Source organism: Microtus pennsylvanicus, chromosome 3 (assembly GCF_037038515.1).
Source record: "Microtus pennsylvanicus isolate mMicPen1 chromosome 3, mMicPen1.hap1, whole genome shotgun sequence".
NCBI classification, from domain to species: domain Eukaryota; kingdom Metazoa; phylum Chordata; class Mammalia; order Rodentia; family Cricetidae; genus Microtus; species Microtus pennsylvanicus.
Genome location: NC_134581.1, coordinates 64,720,720 through 64,747,296, shown reverse-complemented (window position 1 = coordinate 64,747,296; position 26,577 = coordinate 64,720,720). Strand labels below are relative to the sequence as shown.

The 26,577-nt window shown below is 40.2% G+C and overlaps 1 protein-coding gene across 2 annotated transcripts in view; it reads right to left on the bottom strand.

The window, feature by feature from the left end:
- Peak1 (pseudopodium enriched atypical kinase 1) overlaps positions 1-26,577 on the bottom strand; it is a 209,930-nt gene that overhangs the window by 150,696 nt on the left and 32,657 nt on the right. For both annotated transcript variants that reach the window (XM_075965832.1, XM_075965833.1), the window contains exon 2: positions 17,674-17,737. The gene's annotated coding sequence lies outside the window, so the exon portion shown is untranslated. The remainder of the gene's footprint in view (positions 1-17,673; positions 17,738-26,577) is intronic.

Sequence of the window (26,577 nt, the reverse complement as noted above, 5' to 3'; positions counted from 1 at the left end):
ACTTGGCACAGAATCCAACAATAAGATGCATGGCAATTACTAGCATAGTGCTGTTATTTTATATATTGCTTTTTTTTTTCAGCACTGTCCTCTTCAAGAATAAAATACTTGGTCACATTCATTTCATATTCCCAGTGTTGAGATGAGGCTTGCATGCAACCAGCCCCTAGAGGAATGTTTACAAAAACATTTAATAATCACTACAAAGTCATCGAGGGGAATAATTCCACTCTTTACTAGAATTTTATTTCCATGGGGTTTCTTGGGGTGGGGAGGGTTAAACTGAGCAAATAGACTATGAACACCAACAACTGGTGCTTTGTCCGCATTTCACTGGTTTTCATAGCTGGGAATTAAACCACCTCATTTAGAAGCTGGTTGAGCCTCCTATTTCTCTGTACCAAATTTTTAAACTCTAAAAGCAGACAATGATATCCTTACAGGCAGGAATCAAATCTTATTTAGCTCCATGCTTCTAGTATCTAGTTATGGAATATGAGTACAATAAATTTTTGTTCAATAAATGCATTATTAAATTGATCCACAGTGTATTTTTCATACTGTTTTTCACAGTGGCTAAAAATAATTTCTAATACTGTAATCTACAATCTCCACAGAAAAACACTGAAATATATGTCTGCTAGTGTCTGTAAGACAATTTCGCACAGGGCAAAGATGTATCGAATTGAATTCAGATCTTGAGTCCCACACAGTGAAAACTGAAGATAATATGAAACAGGAAAGGCCAAATACGACACATTCTCTTGAAACACTTTCCTTAGTGTGGCCATGACAAGCCGGGGGGGGGGGGGGGGGGTGTTGAGCAGCCAAGCACTTTCATATAATGGGGACAATGAGCTGTGATAGGGCCAATGAAAAGCCAGAAGCAGTTAACCTCCCCCCACCCACCCCCCACAGTTTCCATTTGGTGGGCAAGTTAAGTCCTCAGGGAGAAGGGCTACCTTTCAATTTTAGCACTAATGGTAAAGAGAAGTTTCTAAAATCTTTGATGTACTTTCCTTCAGTAACACACAAATCAAATTTTTCAATATAAAGATGAATGATAGTTTTTCCCAACTGGGATCTCAGTCTAGCTCTGTCCTCCACATGGCTTTTTTATGTCTCTCTCCCTCACACCGATTAAGATTCTTGGATACAATTTACTCATCCTGAAACATATTCAACTTAGATCTTATTTACATTCTATGAAGATAGATTAGTTTGAAGAAAGAATTAAGATTAAAAATGGGAAAAAAATAAGGTCAATCAGTATAAACAAAAGAACTAGTACAATACAATTTGTAATTTTAAAAAAGCAGTAACTACAGACTAACTTCTACAGCCTGAAATCAAACACTATATAATTTCAATTTGTTTGCTAACTGTTCTAAATTATAAAAACAATCTGACCTCGAAATACCCCTCCCCCACAACTATAGGTAATACAGCATCTCCATTTACTAAGTCATTTTAGCCTGCAGCCTTGGAGTACTTAACATTCCCCCACCTGCTTCCCTCATTCCCACCGCAGATTCTACAGAACGGCATAAATGATTATGAACTTAGGCAAGGAGACTCAGTGATTAACATTTCAATTACTCTCTCTTGATAACAAGCCACAAAATTTTTGATCTTGCTAATCTTTCAAGCAGAAAAGTAAACAAGCAGATTTTAAACTGGGAGAAATAAAGGATCCAAATGTCTCCAACAAAAACAGAAATCTCAGAACCACATCAAAAATTAGACTCACTTCCGAAAAATGAAAAATCAATCTCCATTTCCTCCTGCCATAAGCAAAGTGAAGGGGTGAAAAACTGCCCTGAGACCCCTCTTTGTTCAGCCTGCATTTGTATCTGATGACAGAATACTCTGAATGCAGGCGGGAGTCCCTCCATCACAAAAGCTTTCTTTTTGGATCAAGGTGCAACAGTCTTCGGAAGGACAGACCCTGCGACGTTGAGAAGTGCTCTGAAACAAACCGACAGTCTGACATTTCCCTCCACTGTAGTCAGGATTCTTAATCCTGTCTATTTAGAAAGCAATTTAACACGTGAAGTGATAAAAATTATTAGTGACTAATGAACTCATATTATAAGTAGCAAAACAAAGCCTATTTCATGCACTGTGTTTTGAAAAGCTTCAGAAACTGATCCCATTATTTTCCTCAACTAAACATATTCAACAACAAAGTGTGATCAGGACTACTTACTAAATATACTATTTGAATATCATTGAAATTTGAAGGAAGCATTGGATGCGCAAAGAAAATTCATTCTTAACCATGCTCGCTGTTTTCCATGGTAATAAAAACTGCACTCTGAAGAAACCCCATTAGGCCGATGGGCTCCCTGATCCCCAGACTCCAGTTCTGAGGCAGACCCTTTGCTACGAGAGTGGGAGTCAGTCTGAAACCAGCCACCCAAAGAACCCACAAATCCCTCTAAATTCCAATGCCGTAAGATTCAAACCTGATGCTAATATATTCTAAATATCTGTCCAAATTCCTTTATCAACTTATTTTATGCCAATACGACACAGACAATAAGACAAACTCATTTTTATAATGTATATAAACATATAAGAAACTAATATTAAACATTAATAGAAACTCATACTATAAGTACACCAGCACCAAAATAAAATATTTCCATTTAACAGAAAAGCTACAGATTGGTGTTAGAATCTTTTACGTAAATCCTGAGAAGAAAAATTCTGCACCAAATGAAAAAAGAAATCTACATAAATGCTAGATTTTTCTGCAAAAAAAAAATAAGTCATTAAATACTTTTTAAGAAAAATCAGTATCATTATTAACATCCAAAGGAAAAATGATTAAAGTTAAAAAGGTATTCATACTCATACTTCCAAGCTTGAAAATCAATAGGAATGTGATGAAGAAAAAACCCACCTTGGACACAGAGCCCTAGAACAGCAATAGTTGACACTGCCTTCAAGAACGCTCTGGTGTTGCAGAACAGCCCCCTCACTCGCAGCTGCTCCAGGACCACTGACTACTCTGTAGTCCCAGTGGAGATGAGTCGAGTCTGATAATGGAGCCTTCATTCTCCAATAACAGGCTCGAGATCACTTTACAATGTACCACATGGACTTAATCCACTGACTGGCCCCTCAGTACATTCACATTCTTAAAACGCTTTCCCAGTACGATCCTCGATTTCTTTTTCACCAGGGAAGGGGGAGCACATTTATCTTATACAGACAGGTAAAGCTGTTAGCCATACTGCTATCATAGGATTTCTGGTACAATTACTATAAAGCTGTATAACATATTTTCAAGCATTTTAAAAATAAGAGATAATTATATAATGATAAAAAGGAGAATTGACAGTGCGCGCACACACACACATATTGAAGGTCTGGCACCACACAGTTAACATTCTTTATTCATCATTAAAAGCGCTCAATGTAAAATTACCTTAACTGAAACAAACAAACATCACCCAAGTAGACAAATTTAAAATACAAATTAAAGAAAAAGAAAACCATTGTATTTGCTTGCTACCTGCTATATGGGAGGCATGATGCTAGACACAACACATGACGAAATCTGATGAGGCAACTGAGGAATTGACAGCTATTCAATTCCAGTCCTGAGACCTTTTCAGTCTGCATGGTACCAAAGATTGCTCGTTCTGGAGCTGAAGAAATGGCTCAGGAGTTAAGAGCCCTGGCTGTTCATTCAAAGGACCTGGTTTGATCCCCAGCCCACTCTTCAAATGCTTCTGGAGAGTGCTTCTGGAGAGGATCTCATCACAGCACAGCACCAGATCTCCGGCTGGTTGAGGACTGATATCCAATTAGAGCGCTGCTGGTTACCGACAGGCAGGAGCGCCACTGCCGCTCCTTTAGGTTACTGGGCCGTGTTTGTTGTTGTGCTCATACGTGTATCACTGGGTAGAACCCTTGGTTGCGTTCCTCTTTTGGAAGCTGGCATTGGGCCTTCAGGTACCGTGAAAGCTCCTCCTCGGGGAAGAGGCTTTCAGGTCAGTTCCCGGTCAGGGCTTCTAGGCCCTGAAGTATCAAGAGTCTAAAGTCTATTGTGATACAGCAACAGGGGCTTACCTTCCATCTCTGGGGGTAACCAAATGTGATAGCACAGGCTGAATTTGTTGTTTTTTAACTGGGAATTTAGTTATAAAAAGATTGGAAACCACACTTACTCTACTGTCCCCAGCACTATTTTCTCTATTATTAGCACTATATATTATATAGCTAATTACTCTGAATTACTTCATGCTTCCAGGTAGTATTTTCCAATGTCTACCTCACCAGTTCAAAGGAGCTTGCCAAAATATTATACCTTCCCACTCCAGTCACCACACTTTAAGAAATAAACACTACACCCATCTTGTCCCTTCCTGGGTAATCTCTCACTAGGTTAGATATGATGGTTATGGGATCCTGAATATACAGTTAGTACAGATTTTAATTTTAGAAAGTAAAATAGAAAGGCTAACACAAGGCTGGCTGCCATCAAACATTACACAAGAATCAACTTCTCGGGCTGGAGAGATGGCTCAGAGGTTAAGAGCATTACTACTCTTCCAGAGGTCCTGAGTTCAATTCCCAGCAACCACATGGTGGCTCACAGCCATCTATAATGAGATCTGATGCTCTCTTCTGGCCTGCAAACATACTTGGAAGGAATGTTGTGTACATAATAAATAAATCTTTTTTTTAAAAAAAAAAGAACTTCTCAGACAACTAAAGAGGTTTTCCAAAAGAGCAGATGAGCCTTGCACGCACTTACCTATAATCACAAAGCTTCCAGGTCTGAGAATTAGTTTCATTCACGTTTGCATTCCAAGAACCATAATGAGCACATGCAAAAACCTAACCATTTAGAGCTTTAGAGCTAAATGGTCTGCATGGCTGGGGGCAGGCCTCATTTGTCCAGGAGGCCTTGCCCTAACCACAAAGTGCCCTTTAGGAAAGCTGACTAAGACCAAAGGCTTTTCCACCTAATACTCTTCTGAATGAAGGATCCATCCTAGCCTGCCTTTATCTTATTGGTAACAACTTGGCATCTTTCCCCAATCAGGGCCCTCTTATCTTCACCTTCCTTAGTAAACTCCTACATCCACTACCTAAGGACTGAGAGCACAGCCATGCGCCCACCACACCAGGCTTATAAAAACAACTCCTTGGTTCAATCTGGCTGCCCAGTTATTTACATGAGAAAGAGAGTTGGAGTCTAGAATCCTTAAGGAGTGCTCAAAGGAATATAAACTGTATGGCCATTCTGAAGGAAAACCTGGCAATTCTTCATGAGCTTTATAATGGACAACCTTCCAGTTTTACTCTTAAATGCATGTCTCCTTAAGATACAATGAAGATTATTACTGCAGTATTGATAGAGTATAGTGAGGTGTGATACAGGGACCCCAGAGTCTGCCTGCGGTCTCACCAGCTCAGAATAAAGAATGCCAACACAATTAACTAAACTTGATTTCGATAATCCTCGTATGTAGAGACGTTTCAAATAAGAACGTCAGAGCAGTAATGAATGGTGTGCTCATGGTCTGTGTACACACAACCTTGAGCAGGGCCTTGCTCCTTTCCCAGCTGTAAATCTACGATTTTCTGAAAATCTCACAAACAAGACAATAAACTTTGATTACAATAAAAACTTACCGGACTTGCTTGTACAACGTTTTATGGCCTATGTCTCTACCCCATCAGCTTGCAGTCCCACCCAGTGCACCTCAGGAAGCACCCTACAAACTCATTTACAGAGAAAGAGAAAGGGGGAGAGGGCCCCGTAGGAACCCTTTGAACGATGTAATTTCATAGCCCACAAAACCAGGTATATGAATATTGCAAAGCCCAGACCCACACTTATATGTGTGCTATGCTTTCCCTAAACACCTCTCTTTACTAACTCTCATGCTTAAATCTACTTACAACTGTTCTTAGAAGCCCCTGCTTTGCTTCCCCAAGTTCTGTAGTGCAGTCAAGAATCCAGCTTCCCCCAAAGAGGGGTCTCTGAGAAAGCTCAGCCTGCTACAGGCAGCAGCATGAAGCAGTATCTCCTGACACATAAAATGGAATATACTGCCACAGGCCTTTTACGGAAAGTAGATACACCACTCATTTTCCAGTGTTAAACAATTAGCCAAACACATAAACTGGATTAGAGTAGATGCATGGGGAGGGAAACAAAGATAAGAAAATGATTGAGAAAAAGAACAATAAAAGAAATCCAGGTGCCAGCAGTAAGAGGCAACCTAAATAAAGTCTGACGTACCCCTATAGTCTGAGAAACGGAAAAGTCCACATAAACTGAACTAAGATAACAGAGTCATAAAAGCTATAAAAAAGTTAATGTTTTATTTTGAAAGGAATCACAATGATGTATAACACTTAAATAAAGAAACTATCACTGAGCTGAGCATGGTGGTATACACATTTAATTCCAGCACTCAGGGGGCAGAGGCAGGTATATCTCTGTGAGTTTGCCATCAGGGTAGTCTACAAAGCAAGTTTCAGAACAGACAGGGCTACATAGAAGGACCCCTGTCTCGAAAAAGACAAAGGAAGGAAGGAGGGAGGGAGGAAGGGAGGGAGGGAGGAAGTGAATGGCCTGTTAACATCATCCTAGCACCTAAAGATACTAAACATAAAATATCAGGAAACAGATACAATCAGGAATTGATCCCATACCAACTCAATTTTTAAGACTATTATTTTAAATATATGAGTATTTTACTGCATGTGTGTCGGTGCACCAACTACATAGCTGGTGCCTGTGGGTGCCAGAGAGCATGTCAGATCCCCTGAAACTGGAGTTACACACTTGTAAGTCACCACTGGGCTGGGAATTGAACCTGGATCCTCTGAAACAGGAGTCAGTGCTCTTAAGAACTGAACCATCTCTCCAGCTCCCCAACTCAGGGGGTGAGGGGGTAGGGGATACACACAAAACGGCAGGGTCTCTCTTTGGAGTCCTGCCTCTCCCAGAACTCTCTGGGTAGCCCTGGCTAGCCTGGAACTCACCGAGTTCTGCCTCCTGAATGCTAGAATTAAAGATGTGCGCCACCATGTCTGCCCACCTCAGTCTTTGTGTTCTTTCTTCCTCTATGTGTGTTGTGTGTACATGTTCAAGCCAATGTGACACACCTCAAATAAACAAGATGGAGAACAATCCAGGACATCTGAAGCCAACTTATGCTCTCAAAGCTAAGGCTTAAAAGTAACACCTAAATAAATCTATAAAAGGCAGGCTCTCCAACAAGAGACATATGTGATATAATTGAGTCTTCCTAAACTTCAGCTGATTATCCTTAAAGGTGTAGCTACAGAACACTATATACTTAATAATCTGAAATCAACTGCGAATGCAAAAACTACTTATTCACTACGCTAACAGGTACACAACTCCAACAAAGAAACCATCAGTGAAATCAATTAAATAAAACCTCTTTTTAAAAATCTTATAGCCGGGCGGTGGTGGTGCACACCTTTAATCCCAGCACTTGGGAGGCAGAGGCAGGCAGATCTCTATGAATTTGAGGCTACCCTGATCTACAAGAGCTAGTTCCAGGACAGGCTCCAAAGCTACAACGAAACCCCGTCTCGAAAAACCACAAAAAGAAAAAGGAAAAGAAAAAATTTTTTATAACAGCTGGTCATGGTGGTGCACTCTCTAATCCCAGCATTCAGGAGGCCGAGGCAGGCGGATCTCTGTGAATTCTAGCCAGCCAGGGCTTCATAGTGAATAAAGTAAATAAATTAATTTTTAAAATCCCATAAAGAAAATGTAGGTGACAGTGAGACGGCTCAGCAGGAAAAGGTGTTTGCCACCAATCTGATAATGACCTGGAACCTGCAGTGGAAGGAGACAACTCCCAAGGTGTTCTCTGATTGCAAAACACAAGCATACACTGAATAGATGAACAAAAAAAAAAAACTTAATTAAGACCTTTAGGCCATAAAAAAAATCATAGGAGATTCTGGAGAAAAACATGAAAGTTTTATTTCTTAAGAATATTAAGACTTACTATAAATTAAACTTTAAATTTTTCTTTTATGTTTTAAAAAAACTGAATCTCAAAACTAGTGCTGAGTTTTGCAAAGCTCATGTGTGTGACAGACAGATCTCGGCACACGTTTTTAAATTTACAGTAGCGTAAAAATAACACCTATTCTATAGCCAGTTTAGAGTTCTTATCTTTCCCTGCCTAGTAGTGTATGCTATGATATTCTCTCACGACGCTGGGCAGTGGCAGCAGCTCACAGATAAGCAATGGCTTACGATGGTTAAGGTAGTATGTTTTCACATCCCATCATGTCACAAAATGAGCATCTACACGCACTGTTACAAGTTTTGTGTTACATGATTTTGCCCAACTGTATACTGATGAGCATTCTGAATGCATTTTAGATTCTTTATGCGTTCTGAACATATCGATCCCTTATTAAATAAATATATGATTTGCAAATATTTCTCCCACTTTTTAGGTTGCCTTTTCATTATGTTGGTCGTTTCATTTGAAGTAGAGATTTTTAACTTTAATGAAGCTAAACTGACCCTGATTTATTTTACTGTCTATGTTTTTGGTGTGCTAGTCAAGAAATAACTGCCAAACCCAAAGACATGAGGCATTTCACCTGGAGTTTCTTCTGAAAGTTCTCTGTTAGCTCTTACACCCTAGTCTTGGAGCTGTGTTGGACTAATTTTTATATACAATATAAGGTAAGGTTCTAATTTCAATTGTTATCTTGAGCTATCCTGTTTTCTCAACACCAACTGTTGAAAATACAAATAAATCCGACCTTCCCCAGGAATGGTCTTGCTATATACGAAAATCAGTTGACATAACATAACAAAAAGGGGTTTATTTCTGAGATTTTCGTTCTGCTGCATTGCTCTACGCCTGTCTTCATGCCAGTACCACACAATTTGGATTGTTGTAGCTCTGTTTTAGTTTTTAAACTTTTACTATGTATGTATGTGGGCATGTATGTGTCATGGCATACGTGTGGAAGTCAGGACAGACCACTCTAAGAAGTCAATTCTCTACTTCCACTTTGTTAATGCAGAGTCTCTCGTTTCTGCTACTCTGCACATTCAGGGTGTCTAGGCCTGTGAGCTTCCAGGCAAGTCTGTGCTCATCTTCCATCTCCCCCATAAGAGTGCAGGGGTTAGAGATGTGTGCCACAGCACCTGGCTTTTAAAAATGGGTTTGGGGGATGTCTTAGTTAGGGTTACTACTGCCGTTATAAAACACCTTGTCCAAAGCAATTTAGGGAGGAAAGGGTTTAGTTGGCTTATTTCCGTATCAAAGTCCATTACCAAAGGAAGTCAGGACAGGAATTCAAACAGGCCAGGATCCTGGAGACAGGACCTGATGCAGAAGCCATGGAGGTGTGCTGCATACTGGCTTGCTTCTCATGGCTTGCTCAGCCTGCTTTCTTATAGAATCAGAGCCACCAGACCAGGAGTAGCACCACCCACAATGGGCTGGATGGACCCTCCTTCATCAACCACCAATTTAAGAAAATATTCTACAGGCTTGCCTACATCCCAATTTTCTGCACACATTCTCTCAAGTGAGGCTCTCTCCTCTCTGATGACTCTAGCTTATGCCAGCACAGAGTTTAAGCTCAGGTTTTCAGACTTGCATGGGAAGCACTTTACTCACTAAGTCATCCTGGGCACCCAGTTTTAGGTTCTGAGATAACTGGGAAGCACATGACTTCCACTTAGTTCTTTTCATGGGATTTTGTTTCAGAACCCTTAAGATTCCATGAGTTTAAGATGAATTTTTGTTTCTGAAAAAAAAAATCACAGGGGTTTTGACAGGAATTATACTGAGACTATAAACTACTTTGTATAGTAACAATGTCTTCAGATCCATGAATACATAATATGTGTCCGTTACATAAATAGAAGACATAAGTGGTGTCTTTAATTTCTTCTACAGTACTTAGTAGTTTTCAATGTTTAAAGTTTTTCACCTCATTAGTAAAGCTTACTAATTACTTTTTATTTCTCACATTGTTGCACTGCTAATGTATTGAAATACATTATTCAGTGGGCTAATATGGATGGTATAAAACAGCTGAGTTTGTTAATTCTAACAATTTTTAGCTTAATCTTAGAATTTCCTACCTATAACATTAAGTTCATGGCAAACAGAAATTATTTTTTTCCTATCCAGGCTGGAACATTTCATTTTCTTTTTCTGATTGCTTTGGTTAGAATTCCTAATACGGTGTCCCTGCTTTGCTCTTGATGTCAGAGGAAAAGCTTACAGTTCACACTGCAGTGTAAGCAGGCTGTGAGCACTGCATAAATGGACTTCATTAGGTGAAACACTTCTATTCTTAGTTTGATGATAACTGTTTTCATCATGAAAGGTGTTAAATCTTAAACTTCTCCATTAATTGTGACGACTGTGATTTTTTTCCATTCATTAGACAACCAGGGCAGCATTTTACCACGCATCTCACACAACTAAAAAGTTATTTAGTACCCTATTTTACATGCAACTCCTCTTAATTTTTGAAACAAAATATTTTCAGCAGACATAAACCTTCAAGAAAGGGTTTTTACAATAATTCATTTTTTAAAAAAAGTAGGGCATAGCTATACACATCTGTAAACTTACCATCAGGGAGCAGAGGCAGAAGGGTCTAGAGAACTTGCTAGCCAACAGCCCAGCAAAAACAGCAAGCTTCGGACTCAGTGAGACCCTCTCTTGAGGAAATACGGCAGAACACAATAGAGGATGACACCCAACATCCTGATCTGGGCTCCATGTGAGTGCACATGAACACAAGTATATATACAATGGTATGCATGCAATGCGCGCGCGCGCGTGCACAAACACAGAGCGGGGAGGGGGAGAGAGAGATTTATATTGAATAAAGTAACAGCTGAAAGAATAAAGTGGCAAAGAAACCGGACTTCAAAAATTCCTTTTCTTTTTCATAAAGTTAAACAAATACAGAAAGACTATGACATAAACAGGAGCTCTAAGAATCAAAAGTCTAAGCTGTGCGGTTGTCACGTTGTTACCAGTACTGGTAAATACGCTATTAACTCTACCCTTTGGACGTGACAAGAGTTTCAATGTCATTCCTCCTGAGAATACATGTTGCTATCCTGACTCAGGGCTCAAGTTAGAGCAGCAGGAAATTGTTCTGCTTTGTCTGGCAACACATTTTAGCTTACTTTGTAAACCCGCCGTCATTTCTGTCCCACAGTCCTGCAGAAGGTGTTTGTGAGAAGAGGATTTCACTTTGCTGAGCTGACAGTGACAAGCCCTTGGGGGAAAGGACAACTCAAGCAGGATGGCAGCAGATGTTGGCAGTCAGCTTTCTTACCCGTTCATTGCGTTTGTGACTAGACTGTACTGGCCCTGTCACCCACCCAGAAAGCAGTGGATACACTGAAATAGTCACTTCTCAAGTTTAAGGATTGTAAGGTTGCCAGGTAGTGGTGGCGCACGCCTTTAATCCCAGTACTTGGGAGGCAGGGGCAGGCAGACCTCAGCAAGTTCAAGGCCAGCCTGGTCTACAGAGTGAGTTCCAGGACAGCCAGGACTGTTACAAAGAGAAACTCTGTCTCGAAAAAAACAAACGAACAACAAAAAAGAATTGTGAGGTTTTCCCATCCTCCAAAATAAGCCTACTAGGGTCAGAATAACAAACCAAAGGAAAAATATCAAAGGTACATAAACATTAACTGAAGAAAACATTGATAGATTTTTACTTCCCAAGAAAGTAAGGAAGGATGGAAGGAAGGAGGGAGGCAGTTAGAGAGGGAGGGAGGGAAGGAGGGCAGGCACAGAGAAATGAAAGGAAGGAAGAAGATACTGATACATAAACAGAAAATGCATGCATTCTTTGGTACGTCAAAGGCATTTATTAGATCACTATTATGGTAGACACTATTTCAGATCCTAGGAATAGAACAATAAAACACACTGTCCCTTGAGCCCATGAGAAGTAAATGTAAAATGAATGACAATCAATTAGTGATTAGGTGCTAAGAAACAATACACAAGTCATGAAACAAACCAGGTTAGGGTACACTAATTTCTAGTGAGCTGACAAGGAAATCTAACAGACACTAAACAATGAGAATGATCCAGCCAATGAGCAGCTGAGGGAAAACTATTTCCCACAGGGCTAGGCAGAAGAGGACTTTAATGCTGGGATAAACTTTCCATATTCGCAGAGCAGAAAAGAAATCCAGCACTGTTCAAGTTTTATGGATTCTGATGTTTTTAAGAGCAGCAGCAAGTGAGATCTCAAAGTGCTACAACCATCTCATTTGTTTTTGGGGGAAAAAACAAAACTAAAACTATGACAAATGAACTACTCATACAGAATTTTAGACAAGGAATGACCACCGGGAAAATTCAGCAGAAAAGAGAAACCTGATTGATTCCAAGGCAAAGGTCTGTGGGTCAGAAGAGACGCTAACCATTATTGAGGACAAACGGGGAAACTGAGATTACAAAGTTTGCTTTAGCTGAGCTACACAGCAACAGGTCTTCACTTAAGCCACATGTTTAAAAGAAGGAGCGGAGCACTGTATTCAGAAATCTGGCTGGAACAACACCTCCACCATTCAGTAGCTATGGAATCTCTCTAGAGTATTCCTCAACAGGAAAATGAGGAATACCACCAACCAACCACACTAGATTCATTATTAAATGAAACAAAATCGGTGAAAATTAATAGAATTTAGGCTTACTACCTGACAGTCATGTCTATCAGCAAGGGAAATGAGAGTTAGCAGAAGATAAAAGTAAAAATAACTCTAAGTCCTAAGCTGTAAGAACTGAACATACATACTGTTAACGGTACTTACAAACAAAAGCTCCAGCTAGAGCTTGGCCAGTCTGGAGTTAAAACGATGGCAGAGAAGGAGCCCCGAATCTGGACTCCCAATTATAGAGCACTCTCACATGTACACACAAACTGTCTGCACGGTAAGATTGACTCAGGAGAAGGAAGTCACCGAAAGTCAGCCAGTCAGACTGGAATCATGAGTAAAACCCATGGCACTTCCTCCTAGGTCCCTTCCTCACACATGACTTGAGTACACAAAGAAATTTGCTCAGCAAGAACTGTTTATTCAGTCCATAATCTAGTCACATCTAGGATTCAGCCCCATGCTGGATCTAGCAGAATAAGTCAGCTTCATGATATAAAAATGTTTATTATAGGAAAAAATTCCCCAAAACAAGGTCTTTATATATTTTCCAAACTGAAATTTCAATTAATATTAGCTTAGGACAAAGTAGACAGAATCATTTTTATTGTGTTTATTTTATTCATAGATTTCAACCATACAGGTGGGCACTGAGCTGCTGCATATTCTATCATAATCAAAAAGTTTACTGTTTCTATCATCAATGCCTCTACTATTCATATACTTTAAGTTCCTTAGTCAACCCTTTAAACTGCCCTTCTTTCTTTCATGCTCAGAAAGTAAGCTAATTCTTCTGCAAACAGGTCAATGAGCCCTGGACTTAGTCAGGATGAGTCACTTTCACACAGTAATTATTTTACAAATACTGCATTATTAAGTAGCTAAAAGAACAGCTAGACTGGGAAAAGAAAACCTGGAGAACGGTCAATTGAATGGTAAAGCATTTAAATATTAAATGAGTCCCATTTTATAATACACGTCAAAAAGCCACTAAGAAAATATACATCTGCTTGATACTTATGTGCAGCAGTACAGGTAGGAAAGAGTACCTACCAGCAAAAAAAAAAAAAAAAGAGTTAAAAAATAGGTAAGGATGAAAAAGTGAGCAGTGGACACAAATAAAGTGCAAAAAGGCAATGTGAGTATCTGAACTTAATCTCCAAGGAAAGGTAAGGCACTAAAAGGTTCTAGGCAAGTACAAAAACAATGCCAATTTAGAGAAGCCTTTCTGGACATATAACAAAACATAGACTAAAAAGAATAAAGGCTCAGAACAGTGAAGCCTGGAGTGTCGACTGAAGGATTATCAGTAACATTTCCTTTAGATTATGAAGGGCTTGGACCTCCATGGCCACATCTCTTCCTAAGTAGTGAACAGTGCTGAGCACCAAAGGGCAGTGGTACTGAGACTCACTCCCAGAGACCACTTTCCACCACCCTGGAATCCCAGACGCCCTGGGTCCACTCACAGGGCAGTGTATGAACCACTAGGACTCAGGGGGAAATGAATGACGGGTACTGAAGATGGTAAGGGCTGTGCAGAGAGCCTGAACATTTGGTGACAGGAGCAAACTTGATAAAGCCAGTAGGCTGCAGCCCTGAAGAGAACTGCACAGAAGATGCCCCACCCCATCCAGCACAAGCCCATTGTTACCACACGTTGCTGCAGAGCTGCATTCCTAGATGCAGTAGCATCTTTCAGAAGTTCCTTTGTGACCTTCAGTTGAGGCCTTTTCTTAAGCCCTTTGAGATCCTCTCACCACAAGCTGGGGAATAGGGAAGACTTGGTTCTGCAGTCTCCTTCAGCACACTTCCACCCTTCTCTCTTATCTGGTCCTCAGTCTGCCCAGGATCTACAACACTTCAGTGTCCTAAGCACTGAGAGGGAGGGTCACCACCTCCCGGTTGAGCTGCACGGCAGCAGGGGCTTGTACTTCCTTAGGTTCAGCCTCTTGTTTATCTTAAGAATTTTATTTTAACCCTTGAAAAACAAACAAACAAAAAACCTGACTACTCAGAAACTCTTTCTCTAGCACAGAGCCGAATGCAAACAACAGACTATCATTCTTCTATGAAAGGTAACGGGTACTGATACATGCTACCACATGGGTGAACGTTGAGACTCGACAGAATGCGGAAGAAATGTCCAGAGCAGATCAGCGGCCAGTGGGGATGATGACTGTGATTTAGTACTTTTGAGGGTGTTGAAATATTTCAAAATTAAATTGTGTTAATGGTTGTACATCTCTGAAATATAACAAAAATTATTAAGCTGTACACTTTAAACAAGTCAGTTTTTGATATGTAAATTATTTCTCAGTAAAGATGTGATCTGAACTAAACAATCACATTTAGGACGCTAGGGGGAAACATGGAGAAAGACTTCAAGAAGTCTAAAATGCAAGACACTGAGGATTCTGGAAATCAGACTGACATGCTGACACTCATCTCTGAGGGAAAGAATGACCATGCTGACAGCGACAAGAATGACGTAGAGCACCTGGACTCCCAGTAGAAGACTAGACTAAAGGTGCAATGGGCCACTTCAAAATTTTTAAATGAAAGGGGGAAAAAATCTTTCTTGGTGACTGGGTTTCATGTATTAATCTGTCTAACCTCAAGCTCCCAAGGTAGGAAAGACCTTGAACTTCTGGTCCTCCTGACTCCTCCTCCCAGGTGCTGGTATTACAAGCACGCACTGCCGCGCCAGGTTAATGTTAAGCTGGGGAGCCAACCTACAGCTTTGTGAGCATTACGTAAGTACTCTACCAACCAAGCTACTGCCACAGCCTGCTCCAATTTTTTTTTTTAATAGAAAATTTGGAAATGAAGAGGACTTGAGCCAAGACAGGTAAGGAAACAGAAAATACTTTAGTATTAGCTTCAAGGTAGAATGTTATCTTCAGAAACTCTGTAAAAGGGGAACTTTGTGTGGAAACCAATTTAGCACATAAATAGATACACCTTATTACATAGGGCTACAAATAGAGGGAATTATAGATGATAACTGAGTGTGAGACAGTAGAGTTACAGAAACCTCTTCCAGCTGACCTTGTAAAATAGCAGGGGTTTTTTGTTTGTTTTTTGGTTTTTCGAGACAGGGTTTCTCTGTGGCTTTGGAGCCTGTCCTGGAACTAGCTCTGTAGACCAGGCTGGTCTCGAACTCACAGAGATCCAATAGCAGTTGTTTTAATCTGACTTAACTAATAGAGGATGTCTTTGGACATATCAGAGTAGAGTGTGATGGTGAAACGTGCCCCCAGCAATGAAGCATGCATACACAGTCTGCTTATACTGGGTTTCATGTTCTGAGTTGAGAATGACTGATCAGGTCTCTTCCTCATGGAACAGGTTCCACCGAGATATGAACTCGGATGGCTGGATTCAGAGTCCAGAGCATTAACCGTTACACCACAGGAGCTGGTGTGATGGTATACACCTTTAATTCCAGCACCCAAGAAGTAGGAAGCAGGTGAATAGATCTCTGAGAGTTTAAGCCAGGCTGGCCTACAAAGGAAGTTCCAGACCAATTAGAGCTATATAGTAAGACTGCCTCAAAATAAATAAAATAATTTAAAGACCATTATATTAAAATGGCAAAATTTTCTTTAAGGGCTGGAGAGATGGCTCGGTGGTTGAGAGCATTGCCTGCTCTTCCAAAGGTCCTGAGTTTAATTCCCAGCAACCACATGGTGGCTCACAACCACCTGTAATGAGGTCTGGTGCCCTCTTCTGGCCTGCAGGCATACACACAGACAGAATATTGTATACATAATAAATAAATTTAAAAAAATTTTTAAAAAAATTTTCTTTGGGGCTGGAGAGATGGCTCAGTGGTTAAGAGCATTGCCTACTCTTCCAAAGGTCCTGAGTTCAATTCCCAGCAACCATATGGTGGCTCACAACCATCTGTAATGGGGTCTGGTGCCCTCTTCTGGCCTACAGGCACACAGACAGAATATTGTATACATAATAAGTAAATAAATAAATATTTTTAAAAAATTTTCTTTAAGTGTGTCAGATCAGCAGCATAGACTTAAACTCCACTTTCAAGAAAAAGAAATTTTAAAAACTCACTCCAGTGGAGGGACTGAACACCAACCCAGGCACAACACCTTCGATCCTAAAGTTTATCCTGCCTGTAGAGTGTTCTGGGACCGGAACCTAACAGAGTCCTCATCAAAGAGAGCAGAGAGACTTCATCTAGCAACTGATGGGAACAGATGCTGAGTCCCACAGCCAAGCATTAGGCAGAGCTCAGGGAGTCCTGTGGAGGAGGGAGGAGGATTGTAGGAGCCAAAGGGATTAGTCATGAGAACCATGAGAACACAGCCCACAGAATCAACTGATCAGGACTCATGGGGGCTGGAAAGGTTCAGCGAGCCTGTAGGAGTCTGACCTAGGCTCTCTGCATGTATGTTATAGCTGTGTAGCTTGGTGTTTCTGTGGGACTTTTCAGTAGGAGCGGGGACTGTCTCTTACTATTTTTGCCTGCTTGTAGGACCGTTTTCCTCTGACTGGGTTGCCTCATTCCATCTTCATGTGATTGTATGTGCATGGTCTATTGCAGCTTGTTATATCATGTTTGGCCGTGTCCCTGAGAGGCCTGCTCTTTACTGAGGGGAGATGGAAGCGGGTATATCTGGGAGAAAGGGGAGGTGGGAAGAAGAGACTAAGGGGCGGGGGGCTATAGATAGTTAGGATGTAATATATGAGAGAAGAAGGAAGGAAGGAAGGAAGGAAGGAAGGAAGGAAGGAAGGAAGGAAGGAAGGAAGGAAGGAAGGAAGGACGACACTCCAAAGTATCTCAGCAATGAAGCCAGTTTATTTCCCAAATAGCCCATAAAGAACTACAAACTAGTTTTGCTTCCCATTAAAACACTTAGGAAAAGACAGTGAGTGTCACCTTAACTTTTTCAGAAGCAACACATTCTCATAATAAAATGTATTTGAAGTGGCAAATGCATTCACGAATATCTCACCTTAGGTTTATAAGACAGATCACCAGGAACCATCTAGAGCATGAGTCTTGGGTTAGACAGACACCTGAAATGAAGAGGAGAAAAAAACATGGTCAATAAAACTAAATCTGAGCTGGCCCTTTAATTCTTCACCCTGAGAAACCTTAACTTGATTATTTTACTAATTCTTTTGTGCTCATTTGTTCTTTAGAGGCCTGTACCAAGTCAAGAATTAAAAACTCTTGGAGCTGGGGAGATAGTTCAATGAGTTAGAGCATGCGCTAGCTAGTTTTATGTCAACCTGGAACAATCCAGTCATCTGGAAAAAGGGAACTTAGATTGAGAAAATGGCCCACCAGGTTGGCCTGTAGGTAAACCTGTGGTACCTTTTCATTATTGATAATTGATATGGGAAGGCACAGCTCACTATGAATGTGCAACTCTGGGCTGGTGGGAGCTATAAGAGAGTAGGTGTGAGCAAACAATGAGAAGTTAAATCAGTAAGTCACGCTTCCATGGATTCTCTTCCAGTTCCTGGCTCTAGGTTCCTGGCTCCAGGTTCCTGCCCTAGCTTCTCTCAGTGATGAATTTATAAGCTATCACAGCAACAGAAACACCAAGGCATGGAACTTGCTGCACAAGCATAAAAACCAGAATTTGGATCACTAACATCCATATAAAAGGGGAGATTATAACTACTCACACAGCTGTAAACCCAGGATGGGGGCAAAAACAGATGGCTCCCCAGAACTCAGGGGCCAGCTAGCTGTGGGAAAGAAAGGGGAGCGGAAGGGAGAAGAGAGGAGAGGAGAGGGGAAAATTGGCTTCTGTACTAGTACTATCAATGACTACTATCTCCACAAAAAAAAAACAAAAAAACATATTTTGAAAACTAGAAAGTGTAAAAGCAAGCCAAGAGAACATATTTATAAAAGATAAATCAAACAGAAACTTAAATTTTAAAAACTCTTCTAAATACAAAACAAAATTCTTTATATTGGCAAAAAATCGAATTAACATAAGCTATCATCATCTTTTGCTGATGAATTATAGTTGTTTTTAAAATTTTGGCCATTTGTCAAAGGCAAAATGACTTGATGGATAATGGTACATGCTGCCAAGCCTGATGACCTGAGTTCAATTCTTGGCACCTCCATAGCAGAAGGAAAGAGCTGAGTCCCACAAGTTGTTCTCTGACTGCACACATCCACAGTGGCATGTTTGGACTCCCCACCATAAATGAATAATAGAAAAAATTTAATTCATGGTAGACTGCACTTCATGACCTTCTTTCAAGTTTGGCATATCTATCTTACTACTAAATGGATATAGACTGAAACATTTCTAGGTATAAACTTTAGGCCACCACACAACTGGAAGACCAGCACAGAGATTACAGAAGTAACTAATGGGATAGATGAAGGTTGCGGAGATGATGGCCACCTAAATGACTCAAAATGGTAGGCTCAACAACAACCAACAACAAAATACATACACAAACAAAACACACACAAAAACACTTTGTTGTAATAAGTCACAAAGTTTGGGGGATTATTTGTCACTATAGCATAATCTAGGCTGTTCTAGATTATATAATGTATTAGACCACAATATATATTAGAATAATATATATGACTATCTTTTTTTTTCATTATGTAAACTAGTAAAAACCTTTCTGGAAAGCAATGTTTTAATAGTCAACAACAGCCTTAAAAAAGTCCAAGTCCTGGGACTAGAAAAATGGCTCAGTGGGTAAAAGCACTTGCTCTGTAGGCATGAGGTCCTGAGTTAGAATCCCAGCAGTCATATAAAAAGGCTGGCATGCCTCATGTGCCCATGACCCTGAGATTTAGGAGCAGAAACAGGCAAATTCAGAGAGCTCACTGAGTCGAGGTAATAAGGCCAACAGCAAAAGGGGAGAACACCTGATGTCTTGCTCTGGTCTCCACATGTATGTGGACACACACCTGCATACTCACACACATTCACCATATACACAGAGACACTCAAAACTCAAGTCCTTTATCTAGTAACTTATTATTATTATTCCAGTAACATCTTTTGAATAAGCAGGAGTAGGGTGGGAAATGAAGAAAGGAATGGGTAAGGGGAAGAGTTAACCAATATTGAGGATGAATTTTTTTAAAAAATCCTATAGAGACCTACCACTTCATAAGCTAACTTAAAAATGTAATTGAAAAGAAAATGAAAGTATCCCACATGGACAAATAATGTTGCTCCCAGAAGCTACAGTTTATTAGACAGAAATCCCAGTGCTGGGTATGGGAACCTTCCTGAATTGTTGGTCAGGGAGGCCCTAAAGGGTCCCGAAAATTAGCATTGCTCTTGGTTGCCCACCAGAAATAAATGGGAAAGCCCCACTGATCAAGAACCAAGACACCAAGCACTGCCATTGCAAAACAGAGAAATCAATCTAGAATGGAGCTGGACACCTCCTCCCTGCTGGCTAGCTTTCAGAGTGCTGGTGAGCTGCTGGGGGAGGGAAGTCAGCAAGTCTTTCCCAGCTGGGAACCCTGTGTGCTACAACACCAACCTGTCTGTCAGGCAGCATGTACTCACTGTTAACCAACTTTCTCTGTGGGAAAAAAATCATATCTGACACTGTAAACCTGGACAAAAGTCCATAGCTGGGAAGGTCATAGGTCCTAGGAGGAACCAACTACAACTGTTCGGCTAAGTAACATTTGCCAAGCTGCCCTCTAAATACTTAATGTTTGCACACACAGGTTAGTGCTGAGTTTAGCATTGATCAGAAAAACTTCTTTCTGCACTGGGCAGTGGAGAATACAAAGACTCAAAGTGATGAGAATAAGCTACTATTGAATGGTCAGCCCTAAATAGGACATTTATAGGCTTAGAGAACATCATAGATGTGGAGGCAGAAAGAACAGAAGGGATGGAGGAGGGGATAGTGCCAGGCAACTCTATCTTCTGGACATGGCACAGTTATTGAGCTTATGAACTCACACGTTATGGTTAACTGCACAAGACCTTCACAACATAGGACTTGGAGAACATGCCACCATGCCTGGAGGGGGAGCTTAGGAAGATCCCTCCCTCCCTAAAAAACTACAGGCATTTAATGGTTGCTGAAGGAGGGGAAGTCAATTCCTCACTGGTATAGACACTGTTAAGCTGACCTTACTAAAATAAATAGCCGTATCCACCCATGCTCATGTAAGCAACTCCAATTAAACACGAGTCATACATTTTATAAAAAAAGATGGAATTAAGGGGGTTTACTGGGAAAAGGAAGTGTTCAGTGAGAGAATAATGTGGGTATGTGCAAAAATAAAACTTCAAGTTAAGATTTATATTAGAACTCACTTATACCAATAAAGAGCTAGACCCTAACAATACGAGAAGCTCAAATGATTAAGATATTAATTATTAAAATTATCCATCAAAATTGCTTAATATCTAATAAGAAAAATTGTGTGAATACAGGAAAAACAAACTTGGTCTCTAAATTCTGTAGCAGTTAATTTCAGTAATAAAGACCACAAATAACTAAGTCAGAAATCAAACTACAGCTTGGAGTCCAAATCCATCCCATGGCCTGTTTTTGTCAGAATCTCGAGAGAATGATTATGACTTTTTAAAATGTTAACAAGTAAGAATCTGCAAAAGAGGGACTAGAGAGATGACTCAACAGTTATGAGCACTTGCTACTTCCAGAGGGTCAAAACTTGATTCTCAGAACGCCCACAACAGCTCCCAACCATCTTAACTCCAGTTTCAGGGCATGATGCTCTTTCCTAGCCTCTGTGGGCACCAGGCACATACATGGCATACATACACATAGCTAAAAGACATTAAAGACAAAAGAAAAATATGCAATACAGACATTCTGTGCCCACAAAAGCTTCAAATAGTATATCTTTACCAAAGAGTTTGCTGGCTTCTGAACTAAATATTTCATAAAGAGATAAAACAGGAGGTAGAGAGATGACATGGTGGTTAAGAGCACTGGCTGCTCTTTCAGAGGACCTAGGGTCAATTCCCAGCAATCACATAGCAGGTCACAACCATCTGTAACTCTAGTCCCAGGGGAATCTGACACCCTTGTTGTTAGCTGTGTTTCGTTTTTTGATCTTTTGGGGGCCCACCACCCAGCTCCCAAATAAATCACACATGGAGGCTTATTCTTACTTATGAATTCCTGGCTTTACCTTGGCTTACTTCTTGCCAGCTTTTCTTAACTTAAATTATCCTGACTACCTTTTGTCTCTGGGCTTTTTCCTTTTCTTCTGTGAATCTTACTTTCACTTTTTCTTCGTGGGAGGCTAGGTTGCTGGGTGGCCGGCCCCTGAATTCCTCCTCTCCTTGTTCTCTTGCATTTCCCCCTGCTCTCTAGTTCCTCCTTCTATTTATGCTCTCTTCCTGCCAGCCTAAGCTATCCTTTCTCCTGCTTGGCTAATTATTAGATTATCAGGTGTTTTAAACAAGCAAGAATAGTAGCTTCACAGAGTTAAACAAACGCAGCATTTAATTAATTAATTTATTTATTATGTATACAATATTCTGTCTGTGTGTATGCCAGAAGAGGACACCAGATCTCATTACAGATGCTTGTGAGCCACCATGTGGTTGCTGGGAATTGAACTCAGGACCTTTGGAAGAGCAGGCAATGCCTTTAACCGCTGAGCCATCTCTCCAGCCCAACACCTTTACATTGTTAAACGAATATTCCAGAACATAAACAAGATGTAAGACACCTTAAATAATATTCTACAACACACCCTCTTCTGACCTGTATAGGTACTGCATGCATGTGCTGCAAACACATACAAGCAGGCAAAACACCCACACATAGAAACTTTTTCATGTAAGTAAACACCTTATTCAGGTCATCATAGTGGGCAAGTTCCCAACTAATGCACACAAGCAAGGTATTCCTGGGTTAATGCAGGAACAGATAAGTCACATAGGTCTGAATACCAAGGAGAGAGCATCAAGATTACAGAGTCAGACCATGAAGGAAGCCCTGAGCTGAAGTTGCCTTCCCACAGCGAGACATACTACACGGAACATATTCAATGATTCTATCATTTCACTGATATAGGGGAAGAGAAAAAAGAACCAGAATCAGATTCTATGACATTCTGACTGTTGATGCTTTGCACACAAACACAAATTTTGGGGCATTCTAGTGCTACTGAACAGAGCAGGGAACCCACAGACTCCACACTTTCCTAAGATCAAGAAAGAACAATAGAAACCAAGGAAAGAAACACCCACCCAACAAAGGCAAAACTGGGTATCAGCACCTATAAGCACCTTAATTGTCATGACTCTAAATGCTAGACTCCAGCAAAAAACCACAAACATGAATAGTCAAGACGATATGCTTCCTTCCACAGGTACCCTTAGCAGCCCCGTGGTGCAATACGACTGAAAACACAAGACAAACACCAATCATAGGTATGATCAAGGACCTTCAAGAGGATATGGATAAATCCCTTACTGAAGTCTGTGAGAACACAAAAAAATGAAATAAAATAATGAAAAAGTTGAAGACATGAAAGTAGAAATTGAATCTCTAAGGAAAACAAAAACTGAAATAAAGCTGGAACATTTAAAGCCAAACAAAAAACCTCAGAGGTAAACCTCACCAACAAAGTACAAGACATGGAAGAGAGGATTCTCAAGCATTGAAGACAAGGTAGAAGAAATGGATACCTTAGTCAAGATATGTTAAAACTAAAAACAAGCCCAGTGGTGGTGGTGGTGGTGCACGCCTTTAATACCAGCACACAAAGGTAGATTGATATACAAATTCAAGGCCAGCTTGAACTAGAATAGAAAGTTCAGGACAGCCAGAATGACACAGAAAAACCCTGTCTTTACAAAAAAAAAAAAAATCAGGTACAAAAATCCAGGAAATCTGGTATACTATGAAAAGACCAAATCTATAAATAATAAAAATAGAGGAAGGAAAAAAAACAATTCAAAGGCACAGAAAATATTTTTAACAAAATCACAGAAAAAATTTTACTCAACCTAAAGAGGCAGGTACCTATTAAACTATATAAAGTATACAGAACACCAAATAGGGCCAGAAAAGAAATTCCCTAGCTGGACAGAGGTGATGAACACCTTTAATCCCAGGAGAGGCAGAGGCAGGTGGATATCTGACATCAAGGCCAGCCTGGTCTACAGAGCAAGTTTCAGAACAGCGGGGTTACATAGAAAAACCCTGTTTTTAAAAAAATAAATTAAATTAAAAAATAAAGAGAGAGAGAGAGAAGAAAGAAAAAGAAATTGCCCATGACAAATAATAAAACACCATACATAGAGAACAAAGAATGATAGTAAAAGTTGCAAGGGAAAAAGATCAAGTAACATAGAAAATCAGACCCATGGAATAACCTCTGACTTTTCAATGAGGTCTCTAAAGCCAGAATGGAGCATCAGAAGTCCTCTTGCCCAGTCAATCCATATAAACCTGTAAAGGCACTGTGTAAAATGTGGGAGGGGTTGGCCACACCTCCAGTTTCGACTGTATGTTAAAAACAAAGGCACATTTCCTTGACATTGACCTGTATGGAAACTAACACAAGCAACCATTTGAAAGTAACGGGAGGTAAGTGTGGTGATTTGAATGAAAATGGTCCCCATAGGCTTATAGGGAGTGCTATTATCTTAAGGGGTGTGGGGTGGTTTTTTTTTTTTTGAGTAGGTGTGGTCTTTTTGGAAATGGTGTGTCACTGGGGGTGGGCTAGTGTTGCTCTTTCTTCCTGCTGCCTGTGATTTGGATGTGGAACATCAGCTACCTCTCCAGCACCACATCTGCTTCTGTGCCACCAACCTTCCTGCCATAAGAATGGATGACTAAAGCCTCTGAACTGTAAGCCTCTCCTTTATAAGAGTTGCTGTGGTCATGGTGTCTGCACAGCAACAGAAGCCCTAACTAAGACAGTACGCTTGATAACATAGCAGGTTCTATGTTGAAAGTCTTGAAGACAGGAGACACACCACACAACGATGATGATAATGATATGATGGTGATGATGGCGCCAACTGTGATGATCACCAGGATCCTGATCCCTATCTAGTGCCCCATCCTGCAGTTCTTTCACCAATATGATTTCTCCAATTTGGCAGCACTTATTTCAAAATGACAAGAACCAGTCTGAAGTGCATTTGCTTGATCATCTAAATGAGAGCTCTGGTAGCTTTCCAACACCTTCTCCATACTGGCTCTCATGGTATCAGCCACCTTATCGACTTGCTTTTGGGTCTGCCAATTACCACCAGTGACAGCATTTGAACCTACAGACATACCTGCAGACATTTTAGCCATGGCAGCTGGCAAGGATCCAAACTAAATACTTTTTTAAGTTATCAAAACCCTTAGATTTAATATGCTAATTATCAGTACTCAAAGTAGTCGAACTGCTTCCGCTTAAGTTCTGAGAGCTTTTATTAACTACAAAAATGGAATGCACCTGCAAACTTGAACAAACCCTGTGTATTTAAGGTTAAACTACTCTTTTCATGACATTAAGCACATTAAAAGAACTAAGACTTTTCACATGCTGATTACTTTGGTTCCTTTTTACTGAGTAAATTCATCCTACAAATAGTAACAACTGATATTCCATTCAATCTATGCTAATCCAATGCTATCTAAATATTGCTCAATAATATTAGAATATGATAAACATTTCATTGGAAATAGTCTTTACTAATTGGAGTATTAGGAAATAAACAGTAACACTGATGAGCAAAAAGGAAGCCATCAGAAAACCTAAAGCCACTCCTATCCAAAATCACCTTTGAAACAAACTATTAGCAACTCAAATCTTTACTGTCATCTTTAACACCAGATATAAACATACACCAAAATAACCATATTTACTACATAATTTCAAAAGAAAATTCCTAACTAGATGCCCAGAAAAATATACTTGCAGCTGGGCAGCACTCAGTCAGTGGAGGGTGGATCTCTGTGAGTTCACAATCAGTCCGGTCTACACAGTGAGCTCCAGGACAGCCAGAACCAGGATAAAAAGACCCTCGAAATAAAACAAAACAAAACAAAAGAAGGGAAAAGTATCACTTGCTCACCTTTGTATTCCACACAATCCTAGCAAAGAAAAAATGCTTTCGGATGGCTCAGTAAGCTGAGTAGTCAATGTCTTAATTATGGTTATCACAGCAGTGATGAAACACCATGACCTTAAGGAGGAAAGGGTTTATTTAGCTTAAGCTTCCACATCGCTGATCAACAATGAAGGAAGTCAGGACAGAAACACAAATAAGGCAAGAATCTGGAGGCAGGAGCTGATGCAGAGGCCATGGAGGAGTACTGCTTACTGGCCTGCACCTTATGGTTTGCTCAACCTATTTTCTTATAGGATCCAGGACCACCAACCCAGAGGTGGTACCATCTACAATAGGCTGGACCTATTATATTAATCACTAAGTTAAGAAAATACCCTATAGGCTTGCCTACAGCTGATCTTTTGGAGGCCATTTTTCAGTTGAGGCTATCTCCTCTCTAGTGACACTAGTTTGTGTCAAGTTGACATAAAACTAGCTTGCACAATCATAGAGAAAACATTTTCTCTATTTCCCATGACTCTACTGTATTTCAAGGATGTGCATCAATTCTCGCAATAAAACAAGAACCTACACAACAAATGTTTGACATATTTCAAAAGTTCTCTGGAATAAGAGATGTGCAGAGATGTGTTCCCCGATTCCACGCATAGAATGATGCAGTGTTTTGCTGTTGCTGATCTACTATATTTAGATGGCTTTGAATTAAATTACACAGTATATACAAATACAATCTTGAAGGGGTTCATATAATTGCTTCTGACAATCTGGAAACAAAAGCTGCTATTCACAGAAAAGATGACAAGCAACCGGGATCTGACAGGTTAGTTATTTACT